The sequence below is a fragment of the Cervus elaphus genome, chromosome 1 (genome assembly GCF_910594005.1).
Source record: "Cervus elaphus chromosome 1, mCerEla1.1, whole genome shotgun sequence".
Taxonomy (NCBI): domain Eukaryota; kingdom Metazoa; phylum Chordata; class Mammalia; order Artiodactyla; family Cervidae; genus Cervus; species Cervus elaphus.
In genome coordinates, this window is record NC_057815.1 from 88,795,168 (window position 1) to 88,812,481 (window position 17,314).

Here is a 17,314-nt window from a genome sequence, read left to right on the forward strand (position 1 = left end):
CACTAGGCCCACGAGGAAATATATTCTTATAGTATACACATAAAACCATCACACACAACAACAATAATACTTAAGTTCCTCTTTTGTGGAGTTCTTACTATTCAACCCCCTCCACTTCTCACCCTTCAATTCACATACACATCTGTTTGTGAAAAGAACACTCAGGAAAATACCAATTACAGATCCATTTCTCTCATCCACTGACCTTTTCCAGAAACACAGAAGTTTTTTTTTTATAAGCTATTAGTGACATGTCCAAATCCAAGTGGATAACTTTGAGCTGTAATATATGTATATAATTTCTACACACTCTCTTATTTTCTGCAACACTGAAAAGGAGGCAGGGAAAGAACTAAGTGCAATCTGCATTAGGAGGCCTAACACAGGTGGTGGGTTATTTTCAGGCAACAGCACCTTCACAAACATGTTGTGGAATACAGTCCAAGAAATTCCTAACAAGGAAAGATAAGCTGGCACACAAATTTAACACAATCCAGCTAAAAATCACCTGCAACACATGCTACTACATTTCACCATAAAAGTGACAGGCTACTACAGGATCTGAAGCTTCATCAATACAACATACTGTCCATAAGGCCAGAGATAGCAGTTGCCATGGTTACTATCACCCACTTTTATCAGGAAATTATTGTCATTACTCTGAAGTTTTTGGTACTTATTTAAAATTTTAAAAAAATAGTCTAGGGTTCTGACTGCTAATTGAGTCAGAGAATCAACTACTGTTTGATTTGTAAGTATGCTGCTTTAGAGATCCACATGGTTAACAATACTTGGATCTGCAGCAGAAAAAAAATCAATTCCTTTCTGCTGCTCCTTCTCCTCAAGTACTGACAGTTTGTATTCTCAATGCAGCCAAAACAATAAAACAAAACCCATCTTTTTGGCTTCTGTGTTTAAGTTATTTTTCTCCCCTAGGCCCACAAACAAAGTCAAAATATAACCTAGATCACCAACCTGTTAGCCCCCATCCCTTTCCTATCTCCGAATTATCAGTTCACTTTTTTTGTCTACTTTAAAAAGCAGAAAAACATTTCCATAGATGATTCCAAAATATAGGAAAGAACAGTTTCCTCCAGCTGAGACCTGCTCACTATTTTTTATTTTAAAAGGGGGCAGAGGTGTGCAGTATGCAGTGTGTTGGGAGGGAGAGAAGTGGAGGGGCATTCAAAATGCCTAACAAGTGTCTAGTGTAAGAAAGTTGCTTTAGAAAAGCTCAAAGGATGACTGAAACACAGCTTATCTCTTAAAGGGAAGAGTTCACTACCATCCCAGTTTAAGAGTCAATTGATAGACAAGCAATATAAAAGTTATTCCTAACGAACAGTCTATTTCAACATTCTCACCAAAGGTAACTGTTCAGAAACTCAATACACAAATAAGATGATATGAAAGCCCACAAAACAGTATGGCCACAGGCACACACATGATACAAAGAAGGAAACATATGCTATTTAAGAAATAATTAGCAACAATAATTTTCATGCAGTATTAACATATTACTTAAAAAAACACCTCCAAGCAGCAAAAATACACACCAGGTAAAGTTAGAAAGTGATCAAAATACATTGCTATGCTCCTAAAGAATATTTAGGGCCTATGAAAAAAGCCCATGTACAAAAGTTCTGAGAAGTCAACATAAATCATTAATATTTCCTAGCACAAATTAATATGAAGATTCAAACATGTTTCAAGAAATCAGCTCTGAATATAGATGTAAATGATTTCTGTCAAAGGTTAGAGACCTAAGACTATAACCCCTTCCTTTTCTCCCTTTCAACAGTAATTAAATACAAAAGACTTCGGAAATAAAATATTAAGGATCCAAAATTTAAAACACATTACTAAAACCTTAATGTCAGTATTTCCTTAAAAAAAAAAAAAAAACTTTAGTGTTCACTGTCTAGGATGAAAACGTTAATATTACCCTGAGAAGTTTCATTTTTATCTAAACAGTTAAATGTTTTTCTCACCCTTCACTGAAGCAAGGTTCTATATTTAATTTCTAGTTGAGGTTATTTCATACAGAGTAGTTAATTCTAAAATTTAGGCTACTACACCTTCTGATATGCTCACAAAATAGGAACTCCCCATTATCTATATGTTACTTTATTTCAGTCCAAATATATGAGTAGCGTCTATTAAGAAAGCCAGAACTCAAAGTTCTGAGTTTTAAACTTCTAAGTTATTTTGACACCAAAAATATTTCAGTGCACTCCTCTAGATCTGAGTAGTCATTTCCTCACGCATCCTTCTCAATTAGAAAAACAAAAATGATACACACAGGTACCTAATACTAACGCACACAGATACATGTCTTTTTCACTCTAAAACAAGTTTGAATGGTTTAGTTAGCAAGAATTTTTCAGAAAGTTAGCAGGATCAGTCAAAACAATCAAAATATTAACCGTGACAGCTGTTACTCTGTGTGTTACTAAAAGTCTACAGAAGAATACAGGAACTTTAAAATAATCACTAAAATTAACTACTAGCACATCAATGGAGAATGAAGAAAAACTTTAACAGGAGATACACATTTCACAGGGTCTACAAAAGGAAAAAATGATCTTTTTTTTTTAATTAGGGGAAACTGCCTACACAGCATTTTTAAACAAAGCTTCAATATTCTAACAAAGAGCTTTTTGGTAACCACAGCAGTATTAAGAAAAAGTTCATAAAGCGTTCTGGGTGCACTTTTAATGCACTCGTTTCCCAAATGATATGGAGAAAGTTAATATTTTAAAGCCAGGAGCTTCTGCCCATGTTTAATTAGCCACCTATCTCAACAACTTAACATCTGCGTGGCTTCTGACAATTTACAAAGAACTTTCACATGTATTATATCATTTGATCTTACTGAGAAAAAAGTACAGCATTATTTCCAAAAAACAAACAAAATTCAAATCAAGTTCATCAAATTTTCTACACATTCTTAAGTTTTTAAAACTTTGATATAAAACTTTAAAAGCCACCACAGTACCATAGTATTTCCAGTGATAAATCAATTCACCTAACACTAACAAGAGTTTCAAAGGACCATGTGCTATAAATGTTATGAAAATAGTTCCATCTTTATGCAATTGTTGTTAAGTGGTACTAACAGCCATATCAGCAATGACCTATACCCAGAGACAGAACTTTACTTCTAGTTCAAGAACCTCAGTCTTTGGAGGCCAACTCAAACACATTAACTGCATGTATTTATAAAGCTGAGGGCCTAAAAATTTATCTATTAGGATTACTGTCCACAGATGGGAAGAAAAAAACACAGAAAGCCTAAGAATTTTTCCATACAATATCTACCTTTCCAATAATAATTCAAGTACTCTGTATCTCACTCGTATTAATATTATAAAGACAACCACAAAGTCCAAAGTCATATTAACAACTTTTGTTTATAGCAATCCACAGCACATAACTTTTAAAAACGTGTTCAACACTCCACTCACCAATATGAGAGTAACTCCAATATGAGACTAATCATTTTCCAAGCAAAATATTTCTAACAGTGCTCTGTACCTAAGGGCAGCATCCTTAAGCTGTCCACCATAAGCAATCTACTTTGTGTAATATTGTAAGCAGGTAAGAAACAGTCACAAATTTCAGCTTCTAATAGCAAATGGAATTTTTCAAAGGACTTACTCAAGATCTTTCTGGAACTTTAAGGTGTTAATCCTGTTGCTTAGCTGAAGCTAAGTAGAGCTGTAATAAGTAGCAAGACCCTTACAATTCAGAGGTTTCCTTTATCTTGCTGCAGCACCTCCTGCTGGATAGCATTTAGAGTTCTTCATGTAAGCAGAAGAAGAGTATTTCTGAGGCAGCTCTTTCCAGATGACTGAATGGGAAAAAGGATGGATCCTTCAAAGCTAAAAGAAACAGGAGCCGCCCAACACTTACACCTCTTAAAAATAAAATCTGGCAGAGGCGAGGGGCTTTTTACTTTTCTAGTTCCATAAAGACTCGCCTGGGAGTTCTAAGTGCAATAAGCTTAAATAAAGCTTGCAAAATTATCTAAAAACTATGTTAAAAAGCCTTCTGAAGCATTCAAGCAAAAGGACTATTAAGACCATCCAAGCAACATCAGTCATATTGCAAATACTATTACCTTAAAAAAACTAAAAGTATGACATACAGAAAAGCACCTGGAATATTTTTAACGTGTTAGCCAGAAACTTGTTTGAAGAATTTTCTGCACTATTACTATGCTCTTCATTTAAGGATAGTTGTACATCTACGAAAGTTTTAAGTACAGAATTTTTCCATAAACATGAACATAACTGCAAACAAAAACTTCCTCTTTGCCATCAAAAGATGTGTCCCGAGATTTTAAAATGCATTCTTTAGACATTTTAAATGGACCTTAATAAGCCAGTTTTAAGCCCACAACATAGATTCCATATACAAACAGAAAGAGAAAAAAAGAACAGAAAAGGACTTACCAAAATCAAAATGAATAATAGTATTTCCAGTAAAAATGTAGTAACAATTTCCTACAATGCTGTGAAACCAAGTAAATTGTGAAACTTAGGAAAAAAGGGGGTTGGGTGAGGGGGCTAGTTTTCAGAAGGCAAAAGAAAAGCTGACCTATTTATTTCTACTGGCCAAACGTGAGTGAACATCAGATGTAAACAAACAACATAAACACTGAAAAGTACACTTCGATATCTTAGCCCCAGTTTCAGTCCCTTTATCAGGCCCTCAGTGAAGCTACAGATGTTGGTGAGTATCCTCTCTAAAAGGAGATATTCAAGCTCTGCGCCCTAAAGAACCCCTATAAAGTGTGCCTATGAAAAGGCTTCCTTCCTAGAGTGCATAGCTGCTTTAAAAAAAAAAAAACTTTCATCAGTCCAAATTAATCTGATCCTAATATTCAGCTATCAATTATTAATATATAAATGTTCTTCCTTCTCCAACGTCCCCAGCTCAAGCATCTACATTCCTGACACTAAAATGCACAGCTCGCACCCCAGCTATGGAGCAAATCTTTGAAAACCAAAACAGAGCCACAAAGTTCACTGTCAAGGCCAGTGCTGAGGCCCGCACACGCCCGGACCTTAACTCACATTTTAAATTCTAGAAAGCCAGACTTGCAGAGACATCATTTAAAAACACCACAATGTGGACGTGCGGAGTAAGATCCTCTACTTCAAGACCTAAACAAAGAATATTTCAACATATGACCGGAATATGATGACACCAGATTCACCAATGAAAACAAAACCTGCCTACCATTAGCAGTCGTACCCTCATCTCGACAACTCAACTACTTAGAAATCACTCTCGGCACATCTGCACCCCACAACCGGCGTGTGGCCTTCTCCGGGGGTGCAAGCCACAGACAAAGTTGAAAGGAGACATTCTTCCCCCCGGTGCCCAATCTCGACATCGACCCCTCCCCTGCCAGGACCACCTTGCTGCTACCCACCATCGCGAACGTGGTCAGGGGAGAAAAAAAATGAAAGAAATCCTAGCAGCACCGCTCAGCAGAATAAAGAGACCAAAGAGAGGATGACGAGAAGTGTTGGGAACTGCGTGCACGACGGGGCTGGACCAAACGGAAAGAGTCCCACTCCGCGCGCCCCTCCCCCCCGGCGGGGGCGCGGGCGGGGGAGGGGCGGCCGCGGCCCCTCTCTTGCCGGCCCCGGCCCGCTCAGGGTCCCGGGGGCGCCCCGCGGCCGCAGGCGGCGGGGGCGAGTGCGGGAGGGCCGGCCCCGGGGTGAGGGGTGCAGGCAGACTCTCCGGAATAACAAGTTGCAGAAGAAGAAGAATAAGCGGAATTTCCCCAACGCTGCTCCGGCCACCCAAGACAAATGCACCAACACACACACACACACACACACACACTCGGGCCCGGCAGCGTCAGCAGCCGCAGCTTTTTTTTTTTTTTTTTAAAGCAGATCCCTCAGTCACCAAACAAGATGGTTTTCCAAAAAAAAAAAAAAATTAAATAAATAACCATAATAAAAACTTCCCCCCGACAGCATCCCGAGGGGGTGGGGGGTGGGGTAATGAAAGAGCCCTGGCGACCATCCCCGGGCCGAGGGGAGAGAGCCCAAGGGGGGCGGACGAGGCTCCGCGCCCCCCGCCCCCGCCGGCCGCCCCCCCCACTCCCCGGCCCCCCGCCGGGACAATGTGACACCCCCCTCCCCGCCACCCCCGGCGCGCCGCCTCTGTCACCCGCTCCGGCCCAGCACTCAGCGCCCAGGCTCCCGAGGCTGCTCATAAACTTACTTCCAATTTATCCTGGGGAGGGGTGGAGGGCAGAGGGGAGGAAGGGGGAGACCAGGTTTTTCCATTGTCTTTTTTTTTTTTTTTTGGGTGGTGGGGGGGTGGAATAGGAAGGGCACGCAGGGGGAGGGGGGGCGCCCCGAAGGGGAAGTTATTGCTCAAATCTCAAGTTGACTGAGGGGTCCTGGCGAGAACACCCCCCGTTTCCCTCCTCCCTCCCACACACCCCTCCCCTCCCCCCCCCCCCCCCCCCCACAACAAACTCCAAGCAGGCAGCCCCCTGTTCCTCCCAGAGACAAACACCAGAGACAAGACAGAGAGAGAGAGGAGAGAGAGAAGAGAGAGAGAAGAGAGAGGGGGAAGGGGGGAGGGAGGGGAAACAGAGCTACTCCAGAAAAAAAAAAAAGAGAGAGAGAGAGGAGAGGAGAGTGAGGAGAAGAGAGAATGGAAAAGCTGGGATACTGCACCCTCCTGCTGCTGGCTGGCTGTCCCCCCTGGCAGCTGGAGGCAGGAACTCTGAGCAGGAGAAGCAAGGAGGAGGAGGAGGAGGGAACTCTTCTTCATGGGGAGGGAGGGAAGGCGCTGGAGCGGCTGCTGCTGCTTCTCTGCTGCTCTGGGCCTCTCGCACTTTTTAGATATTAGTGTGTTAAGATGGTAGGTTGTTCCCCTCTCCCTCCTCCTCCTCTCTCTCTCCCTCTCTCCCTCACTCACTCTCTCTCTCTCTCCCTCTCTCTCTCTCTCTGGGCTGTTTCTTTCCTCCTCTTCCCCAGGCAAGGGGGGGTGGGGAGGAGGGGGTGGGGGGGAGGAACTGGATCCTCCTCCTCGTCCAGGAGAGACACACACAGACACACACACAGGCCCCGGGCCGGAACGGGAGGGCAGAAATCAGAGCAGCAGGAGAGAAACTGTGGGAGACAAACAAGCCCAACTCTTCATCCTCCTCCTCCTCCTCAGCAGCGGCGGCGGCGGCGGCGGCGAGCACCACCAGCCCATTCACCACCCGGCCCCGGGCCGCAGCACCTCCGCCGCCTCAGCCCGGGGATCCCTCCGCCCAGGCCCAGACACACTCTCGCCCGCGCGGGAGCCCGCCGCGCGGCCCCGCCGGCCCGCCGCCGCCGCGGCCGTGCGCGCCCCCGCCGCTCCCGAGAGCCGGGCGAGAGGGACTGGGGCTGAGGAAAGCGGGGACGAGGGCGGCGTTGGGGGGGGGGGGCGGGGGGAAGGAGAGGAGGCGCCGGGGTAGAGGGGCACGGGCGGGGGGGGGCGGGAGCCGCCGGGCGGAGTTGTACGGCGGCCGGCCCGGGCCCCCCCCCCCACCCCGCACCTCCCTCCCCGCGGCTCCCGGGGAAGCACGGGCCCCTCACCTCCCCCGGGGGGGTGGGGGGGCGGCGGGAGGGGCGGCGGGGGGCCCGCGGCGGCGCTCGGGCGGGCGGACTACTTGACGTGTCGGTGCGGCGAATTTATTTCACTTTGCCTAAGGAACGGGGTGTGCTGCGGCCCCCATTGCCTAGGGAAAAAACCCGGATGTAAAGTGAGTGAAACTAAACTAGAGTGAAGTAGGGCAGCGGCAGCCAAACTCCAGTGCAGCGGCGGCGGCGGCGGCGGTGATGGGGCTGAGCACCGAGCGGCCAAACTCCGGGGCCGCCGCAATGATGGGCCCGTGCAGCGCTGCAGCTCGGCACCCAAGGAGCTGCAGCTGAGGCGAGGCCGGAGCCCGCTGCGGCCGCCACCCCCCCCCCCCCAACCCCCAGCACCAGCAACACCACCAACTCGGCGGCCCGAGCCCAACTCCCCCCTCCCGTCGGCAGGAGCTGCAAAAGGGGCTCCGGAGCGGCCCCAACTCCCTCCAGTGCAACAGCAGTTTGGAAGGGGGTGGCGGGGGGGAGAAAGCCGTGGAGGGCAGAGATGGAGAGAAGCGAGGAGGGAAGCACTGCAATGGGGGAGCGTGGTCCAGGCAACAGGAGAAAGATGCCACCTCAAGTCGAATGCAACATGCAATCCCCGGCCGCCGCTCGCTCGCTCGCTCGCCCGCTCCCTCCCCTCGCTACCCCGCCCCCTTTCCAAATAACTACCCTTGAACCACTTTATTAGCCACACTCCGTCCCACACTCGCTTCGGGGAGGGGCGGGGGCCGGGGTCCTCGCTCGCCTTCATTTATTGCCGCTTTCTCCCCCCTCCGTGTTTTTTATTCCTAAGTTCTTTTGTTCTAAGGGGGATGATGGCATTTACTTTTCTGCTTTGTGTAGCTGGGCGATCACTGGGAATCGGCCACGTATAATCCGGCGGTTTGTCATATTTTATTAGTGAAAGTATTTTATGCCTATTCTACCTCCAAGGACTGTAACATGGAGAACTGCAGGGAGGAAAAAAAAACATCAGAAGAATTCTTGTTTTGAGAGATTTCTTGGCGGGGCGGGGAAAGGCTTTTTTTTTTTTTTTTTTTCTTTTCCAGGGGGTTTATTTAGATTTTCAAATCGATAGTTTTCAACTTAGAGCTGAATGTTTTTGTATGGATATATTACTAGATTCTAAAATAACCCCTAACCGCGAAAAGGAAAAAATAAAAGTCCAAAAATCTTAGGTTGTTTTTTTTTTTAATTTCTACTGGGTGGTGATTATTATCTGTTCTGTTCAGCACGCTGGACTTAAAACGTAGTGTTGGCCTTCGAATGTTAAATAACAATAAGCCCCAACCTCAACTGAATACAAATGGGGGGTGGGGGTGGTTTTGTTTTTAAGGCTCAGCACTTTTGTAGCATCTGCCACTACGCATTTTTCAGGCATTGATTAGCCATGCAACTCCCATAGGCATGAAGTCCAGTTTTTGCAGATAAAGAGCAACAGTCGCGAGGCGATTTGCTCAAAGTCAAAGTGAGTCATTGACAGAACCTGAAATAGCCTTGGACTCTATTTGTTACTAGTCACATCTTTTATATTAAATACCATTTCCCTCAAGAAGTAAACAGTATTTAAAAATAAATAGACGTTCTTTACCCTGTTTTGTATTTCCACCAGAGGTGCTTTGAGATCCCTGGACATGCAAGCATTTTTTTATTTCTGCAAAATTAAGTTTCATTTCTCAAGAAAAAGCAATTTTTAAAATTCTGATTTCTTAAAGCTAAAGGATAAATAAAATTATGGGCTGTATTTTACATGTGTAACCCATTTAGTGCTCTGAGCTTTACATTAAAAAAAAAAAATTTTCATAGCAGAGTGGAAGAGTTTGAGATCGAAAATGAAAGTCCCTATAAATGATTCAAGAAGCTTGGATGAACTCATAATGTTGTGAAACTAAACCCATAATGCAGTCAGTATAAATAAAGGAAGGCCTGGTTGGGTAGTAAGATGCAGCTTTACTGTCTAGAGATAACTCTAATGTATCTAAAAGATGAGTGAAGGCAGGGGTCTTTCAAGAAGGACCCACTAGGCACTGGACTGTAATCTAATGGTGTCGTTTCGAATCAGCCCAGGCTATCAAAATTTTTTCAGAGAAAGGCTGCTTTAGCGTTCTTTCTGGCAGGAAAAAAAAAATTAGAATGTTTCAGAATTTCATAGAAAAAATTCAGAAACTCACATTGTGCCTGAATGTGTGAATGCTGTAGAACAGGGGTCAGCAAATTTTTTTTCTGTAGAAGCCCAGATAGTAACTATCTTAGACTCTGTAGGCCACATAGCCTGTCACAACTTCTCAGCTCCATGCAGTTGTAACACGAGAGTAGCCATAGAAAGTAGGTAAACAAATGAACCTGGTTGTGTTGTAATAAAGCCTTTATTTATGGGCCGTGACATTTTAATTTTATGTACTTTTATGTGTCAGAATATATTCCTATTTTTTTCACCCTTGAAAAAAAAATGTTAAAACATTCTTAGCTCATGGGCCTCGAGGAACCAGTGGGTGGGCAGGATTGGGCCCATGGGCTGTCATTTATCAACCCAATTTTTGAAGACTAAAGCCCCTGAGCTTCTAGTATAAGTGCTCGGTTATTAACATGTTTAAATAGCAATCACACTGTTGTCCACCATGCTCCTCTGTCCATGGAATTCTCCAGGCAAGAATATTAGAGTGGGTTTCCTCTCCCTTCTCCAGAGGATCTTCCCAACCCAGGGATTGAACCTGGGTCTCCTGCATTGCAGGCTGGTTGTTTACTGTCAGCGCCACCAGGAAACTTCCCAAATATTTCTCACTAAATCCATAGCAATCAAAAATGAGTGTCATAAAATAGCTGCTGTAGAACCCAGGGAGCTCAGCTTGGTGCTCGCTGCTGACCTAGAGGCCGGGTTGGGGGAGGTGGGGCGTGGTGGGAGGCTCTAGAGGGAGGGGATCTACGTATACATATGGCTGATTCACATTCTGCTGCTGTTGTGCAGCAGAAACAGACACAACATTGAAAGCAATTACACTCCAATTCAAAAAAAAAAAATCAATGTAATGTAAACTCATGTTTGATATTTACATTTTATTAAAATATTTTAGCCAAATGATTGTCTGATAACATATATCAAAACTCTATGAAAAAGAATCCTTTAGCTTGTGATTCATTATGCGGCCACGTTTCCATTTATATACTCTTCCTCACTCTAAGATGGTGGAAAGGAGTGGAACCAATGGCCCTAGGATTCTCACACCTAAGACATATCATTGCTTCTCAACTAAGGCACCTGAGGCAAATAATCTTTCAGAGCCTTAGTTTTCCTATCTTGTAAAATGCAGCTCTTAATACCTACTTTTTAGGACTACTGAAAAAATGGAATGAAATAATTCAGGGCGTGTGCTCAGCACAGTGCCTGGCACACAAGGCCACATAAGACATCTTTTCCTGTGCCTTCAGATTTGTTTCCCGAGTTAATGTAACCGGTGAGCACATAAACACGTGTTCCGTAAACATATAAACCGGTGAACATGTAAAAGGTGAACAGTGGAGTTCCAATACCTCGTCAGTGCTAACGTGGCGTGTGGCATCCCATGAGTCTTGGGGTGACTCAAGGCCGTGTTGTATTTCCGTGAGTCTTTCTCAAGCTCTAGGTGTCCCTGACACGAGGCACTCAGTAGACCCGCACTAGCTGTGTGGCCTGAGAGAAGCACTTAGGCCTTCTGAACCCTGGTATTTCTCATACATAAAATAAATATAATACTTTGTAGGATTTTTGAAAGGGCCAGCCAGCATATTCTTGCTAAAGGAAAAAAAATATAGCAAGTAGTGTAAGTTAGTGAAGATCCCGGAAATAAGCTGCAAATGGAAAGCTTACCACTAGAAGTTCCTTTGAGGTAAATAGTTCAACTTTCAGACGGGAATGACCGAATAATAATAATAGCAGGGTCACAGTGACTTAAGAGTTTGCTCTCCTACCACCTCGTTACCCTCCATTCTCATTTATTAGTCATCAAAACCCTGCTGAGAAGAGGTAAAACTCAAGTTTTGGATGTTGTTAAATATTGGAGTATGGTTTTTTATTTGTATTTATTTATTTGGCTGTGCTGGGTCTTCGTTGTGGCGCGGGCTTTTCTCTAGTTGCGTCGAGTGGGGAGCTGCTCTGTCATTGGGGTGCACAGGCCTCTGGTTGTGTATACTCCGTGTGGAGTATACGCTCTAGGGCGCAGGCTCAGTAGTTTCGGTATATGGGCTTAGTTGCTCTGAGGCATGTGGGATCTTCCTGGACCAGGAATGGAACACGTGTCTCCTGCACTGGTAGGCAGGTTCTTTACCAATGAGCCACCAGGGAAGCCCTTTAATTTTTATATAAACAGTTAAATCTGTCAGTGTTTTCCTATGTATATTCCTGCCTTCCATCCCATTGTTTCAAGAGGTCATTCAAAGTCCATGATTAGAAAAATACCTACAGTTTTCTTCTTGTATTTTTATGGTTTCTATTTTTCACATTTACCATATATGTATGTGTAGGTTAGGAGGTAGGAATCTAAATAACTTTCACTGGACAGAAAATATTTAATTAATATTGAGATTCTCTTAGAGAATGTAAAATGTCATTCAAAATGATAAAACAGCTAGCTCCCTATAAAGGCGATCAGTCTAATGCAGAGATACTGTAAATATAGGGAAAATATAAAGAGGCATTACATATTATGGTGTCATAGAGAAATATTATTATTAGAGAATAAAGAAGTGTCTTTGACATTTTCTTATTTATAGTTTTATGGTAACATAATACATGCCATACCCTAGATACTAAGGTTTTTGTACCATAATTGTATATGATTGTCTCGGATATTCTGGAATTTGACAGTATTTCAAATAACATAATGAACCCTGCCCCACAAAGGGCTACTTGAATGGTTTTCTCATCCAATCTCCCTAACTCCTACCTGTCCTTCACTCCAACTCTGTCCTTTTTTCTACTCCAGGTTGAAAAGTAACCCCATTGTCTTTTAAGAGGTCACTCTAAAGAAGATTTTAACACTGTCTGGAAATCTGAAGGTCCTATCTCTTCACTGAGGCAGGGAAGTAACTGCTGGAATTGCTTTCTAATTTTTATTGGGCTGCAATAAGTGAAAGCCTGGCTTGTACCAACAAAATACTTACATAAGTAGAGAAGATATATCAATGTGATTTTTAAAGAATTATGACAGAAAATCCCCAGTGACTAGCAGAAGCTGAATGTATGTTCTTTCTCCCCTCTGTCTCAATGGTTTCTGATCTTTTAAAAATCTCCTTAACTGTCTTGTGTGTGCTTTTATGGTAAGCTGAAATTATCATTGGAAATGGGTCAGATATAACTGGTACATAAATAAATATTGGTGAATAAGCAGTCAACCTTCTCAAGAGTACTTTCAATTTCACTACCTTGCCATAATCACCAAATAAGCAGTTTAATCCTAAGCAACTTCAGGTATATGTGTTTAGTAGAATTGACTAGACTAAGGCTCTTCAACCTCACACTATTGACATTTGGAGCCAGATAAGTTTGTGCTGGGGGGTGGGGAGAGCAGATATTTAATAGTGTCCTTGGTCTCTATCCACTAGATACTAGCAGCACCTCCCCCACGGTTGTGACAACCACAAATGTCTCCAGACGTTGCCCAAAGTCCTCTTCGTGTGTATGGGGCCAGAGGAAGGAGGGTAAAATTGCACCAGGTTTGGTGGGGAGGTAGAGGATGAGGGATTTCAGGTGGTCAGGGTTGAAAACCACTAAACACCACGGATAGATGTAGGTATGTATTTGCATATGTGTGACTCTGCCCTCCACAGAAGCAGATCCCAATTCTTTTCCCAAAAAGTTAAGGGAGGTGGATCAGGGGGCTTAGGCTGGATCTGTGGTTAACGAAAATGGTTGCAATTAAGAGCTGTAATGTCTGCCTTAGAGCTGCTGAGCTGCTAAAAGTATCACAGGGAGATCCTCCAAGACTGGGGATGTGAAAAGAATTTTATCATCTTGTTGTGTGCACCTTTAGTTTATCTATTATCAACATAAATAAATTGTATTGTGGGCCTTGAACAAGAACGTTATCTGGTGGAAGGCATTCCCAGATTCAGCGCGTGAGAACCTGAGCTTGGGTCTGGGCTCTGCAAATGTCTAGCTAATCACTTTATCTCTCTGGTCCTATTTCCTTGTCCAAAATGGGAGAAACAGTAACACTTAATCCACAGGGTTGTTGTGAAGGTCCAAGCTGTTAATGAGAAGTAGCAGGGCTTGTTCTTGAGGAATTAGGAACATTGAAATTGCACAGTCTTGGCTTGACCTTGGGTAAACGATGCACTGTTGTAAGTCACAGTTTCCTTGTGTGAAAAATACAGAAATAATCACATGACCTCATTGTTAATGGAGGTTAAATGATATAAGTTACACCATATGTACTGGATAAATATTATTATATTATTGGTCTTTGGTAAACTGCATCACATTGCCCAAATACGTATCATTTTATTGTTATTTCTTTTCTGTGAACATTGAAACCTGGAAATCTAAAGAACCAATTAATACATCTATACAACTGAAACCTTGCTATAAATATGTGGCATCCCAAATTCCAAACAAGGAAAGCAGCATCAAACTGTAGTATGTAACCTTTCATCTTTCAAGTTAAATCAGGGCACAAGTTTGTTGCAATAACATAAGGTTCTCCTCCCCTTATTGAAATAATGTTCTAATAAGTTTTTTACAACCTCTGTACCACATAAAGCACATAAGGTCAGACCTAGTATGCCCAGCTAGCACAATGTACGTCCAATATTTAAATCTGACTTGGTGCTGTTGCAAAACTCACCGTCCCCCCTAGCACTGGCAAATTGCATTGCAGTCCTAAATAGGGTACAGGGAGGTATCTGAGGGTATCTTTGGTATAAACTGTTTAATTAAATTATAACATTCATACAGAGAAGCACACAGATCACAAATCGTGCACAACCAGTAAATTTTCACAAAATAAACACACCTATGTAGTCACTGGGTGTTTTTAAAGGTTTGAGAATTCTGTCATAAACATGTGTTTTATCATTAGGATATTAAAAAAAAAAAAAAGGTTACCATGAATTTGAAAAAAAAAAAACAGTGGAGATTTCCTAGAGGACACAGTAATGCCTTTGCTGTCCAAATTTGATTTTAAATGATCACATGGCAGTTTTGCAAAAGGATCAATTGAAATCAGATAGTAAAAGGCCTGTTGCCATTTACTGCTTGTTATATGATTCTGGACAGTTAGCGTCTAGTCCCTCAGTCTTTTCATCTGTTAAATGGGGATAATGATAGAATTGTTGTTAGGATTAAATGGAATAACAGTTATTTGGATGAGTCTGGTACCTAAATTCTCAGTTAAATGTAAATTATTGCCTATTTAGAATGATGCCATGGGACACACAGGAAAGAAGTTACAGACATCTCCATAATTCTTTTAGAAAAAAGGAAAAATTTGCACAGAAGAGAAGTTGGATCAAAATAGCTAAGGGGTGCTATCACTGAGTCTCAGGACCAGCAGGGAGGGTTGGTCTGCGGGAAAGGCTGCAGAAGGAAACCTCAGGCCAAGCAGAGAACCTGGAGGCGGCGGGCAGGGTGCTGAACCAAGGAGCTATGAAGACGGTGCCATTCTGAACAGAGAGCCACGGGTGTGCCTGGCATCCAAACAGGACATGACCTGATTTTTCAGAAACCAGAGTAAGGTCTAGGAGTGATAGTTTGTTTGATGTGGGCCTAGAGAGAGGAACGAGAAGAAGGAGCAGCCACAGGAAACATAGTCCCAGGGGTCAGACCCTTGAAAGGCCTGGGCACTGAAGGAAGGGGACTCACTGAGGGCTTTCTCCACGGTGAGGAGACTGGAGCAACTCAGAGCTTGGAATAACGTCAGATGTAGCTCTTCAGGCCTGGCGTTCCTTCACACTGAAATGCGATGGAGGGATGCACTTGTGTCAGCTTGGATGCTGGCTAGAGAAAGATATATTGCTAAGGAAGAAAAGAAAGGAGGCAGGCTGAGTTTCAGAACCCAGACATGGCAGAGAAATCTGCCCTCCTGGATAACAGGGACAAGGAGTTACCCCCAATCCCGCCAGCAGCCCAATCTGTCACAGCCGGACCGAAGAGTGTCCTTATTTCTTCTTCATTATCTCCATCTTGCAAATGGCTTATCATCTCTCTAAGGGTCTTTGAAAGGAAGCAATTTGGTTTCTTTTTTTCCTTGATCGGCTGTAGGAGATGCATCAGAGTACAGGATTCAGCAGGACAATTTTGGTGAGCAAATGTGACCTGGTGGGCTCACTTTGAGGAAACCTCTGTCACTGATGGATATAAGAAGATGAAATACCCAAGTCAGGAATGGCAAATCTGTGGCCTGTGGCTTTCCAGAGCCTGAACTCGGCCTCAGAATCCTTCTCAACTCAGAGCATCAGCCATCACCAAATATTTGGAGCTTGCTCTAGATGGAAATCCATGTTGTCACAGCTGGACTTACCCCCCATCCCGTGTTATAATCAATGCACCTATCCTAATCCACTTCTCCCTAAGCCCAACACTGAGAGAATCAGAAACGCAATATACTTGGCTTCAACCCTGCTTATTTAAATTAAACCCTGGATAGGTAACAATTGCCTCCCTATTTAGGGACCTGTTCTCATATTTCTGAGTTTATAACTGATTTATGACCTATAAATAGTCACATCAACCTCGTTGCTGAATAATTTACATCCTGAGGTCATGATCTCTGGATGAACCTGACACCCATTCTTGTTAAACTCATCATCTGTGTGCATCCAAGCTAGAACGCAGAACCACACCCCACAGTGGCGGCAATGGAGAAGCAGAAGCCCTAGACTCTGTTCTCCTTTCAAGTCCAGTCAGTCTACTTTCCCTTTAGCTTCATCTCTGAAACGGGAAAATATTTCACACAGGTGGTAATGCTAAGAAAACTATTTGAATAATAAATGTTTTTAAGGTTCTCTGAACCCAAAGCATTATGTCTATAGATGTCTATTGATGAAAGCTGTATCACTCCTTCCCCAGGGCTAAACAGAGGTTGATCCTTTGTGTTTTACACTTCATTGGCATGAATAAGTCAAATCTCTTCCACACTGTAATGTTGATGAATGGGAGAGAAGTTGTTCTCAGCTTTGACGTACAGTCCACTGGTGTTCCCATCTGTAAAATGGACACACCATATACTGCTCATGTCTCTCTCTTTGCCTGCAGAAAACTGATGAGATAGAAATGGCAAAAGACTGCGTTTACTGAAAACTGGTGCTGTACGTGAAAGAAAGAGGAATTCAGTAAATTTTCATTTTAATTTAAAATAACACTACTTCTGTCATCCCAGCATCTGAGTGGGTGAATGAAACTGGTGGGAGTTTCCCACTAGGAAACTAGTCCCACTACCAGTGGCAGTAGTGGGTTACGAACTTTGGGCTGAGAACTGCGCTGGGGGACAGGGAGATAACACAGTGATGTAGGGACCAGAATCAGCAGTACGTTCTCCTAACTTACTGAGAGAGAATTAAAAAACAAGAAGCACTTTCCAACAGCCACTTGGGGACTTTTGACTCCCAGAAGGTACAGGGGTTATGAGTCTCAGAGCCACAAACATTTTATTTTAATATTACTTCCTCAATTAGCATAAGCACAAACTTCTTTCTTC

At 43.3% G+C, this 17,314-nt stretch overlaps 1 protein-coding gene across 24 annotated transcripts in view; it reads right to left on the minus strand.

The window, feature by feature from the left end:
* The window catches only part of PHF21A (PHD finger protein 21A), a 193,578-nt gene extending 186,178 nt beyond the window's left edge, over nt 1-7,400 (minus strand). For 7 of the 24 annotated variants that reach the window (XM_043910347.1, XM_043910438.1, XM_043910357.1 and 4 more), the window contains exon 1: nt 4,458-5,435. The gene's annotated coding sequence lies outside the window, so the exon portion shown is untranslated. The other 17 variants (XM_043910519.1, XM_043910429.1, XM_043910476.1 and 14 more) reach the window with 11 other exon arrangements.
* Nucleotides 7,401-17,314: the final 9,914 nt, after the last annotated feature.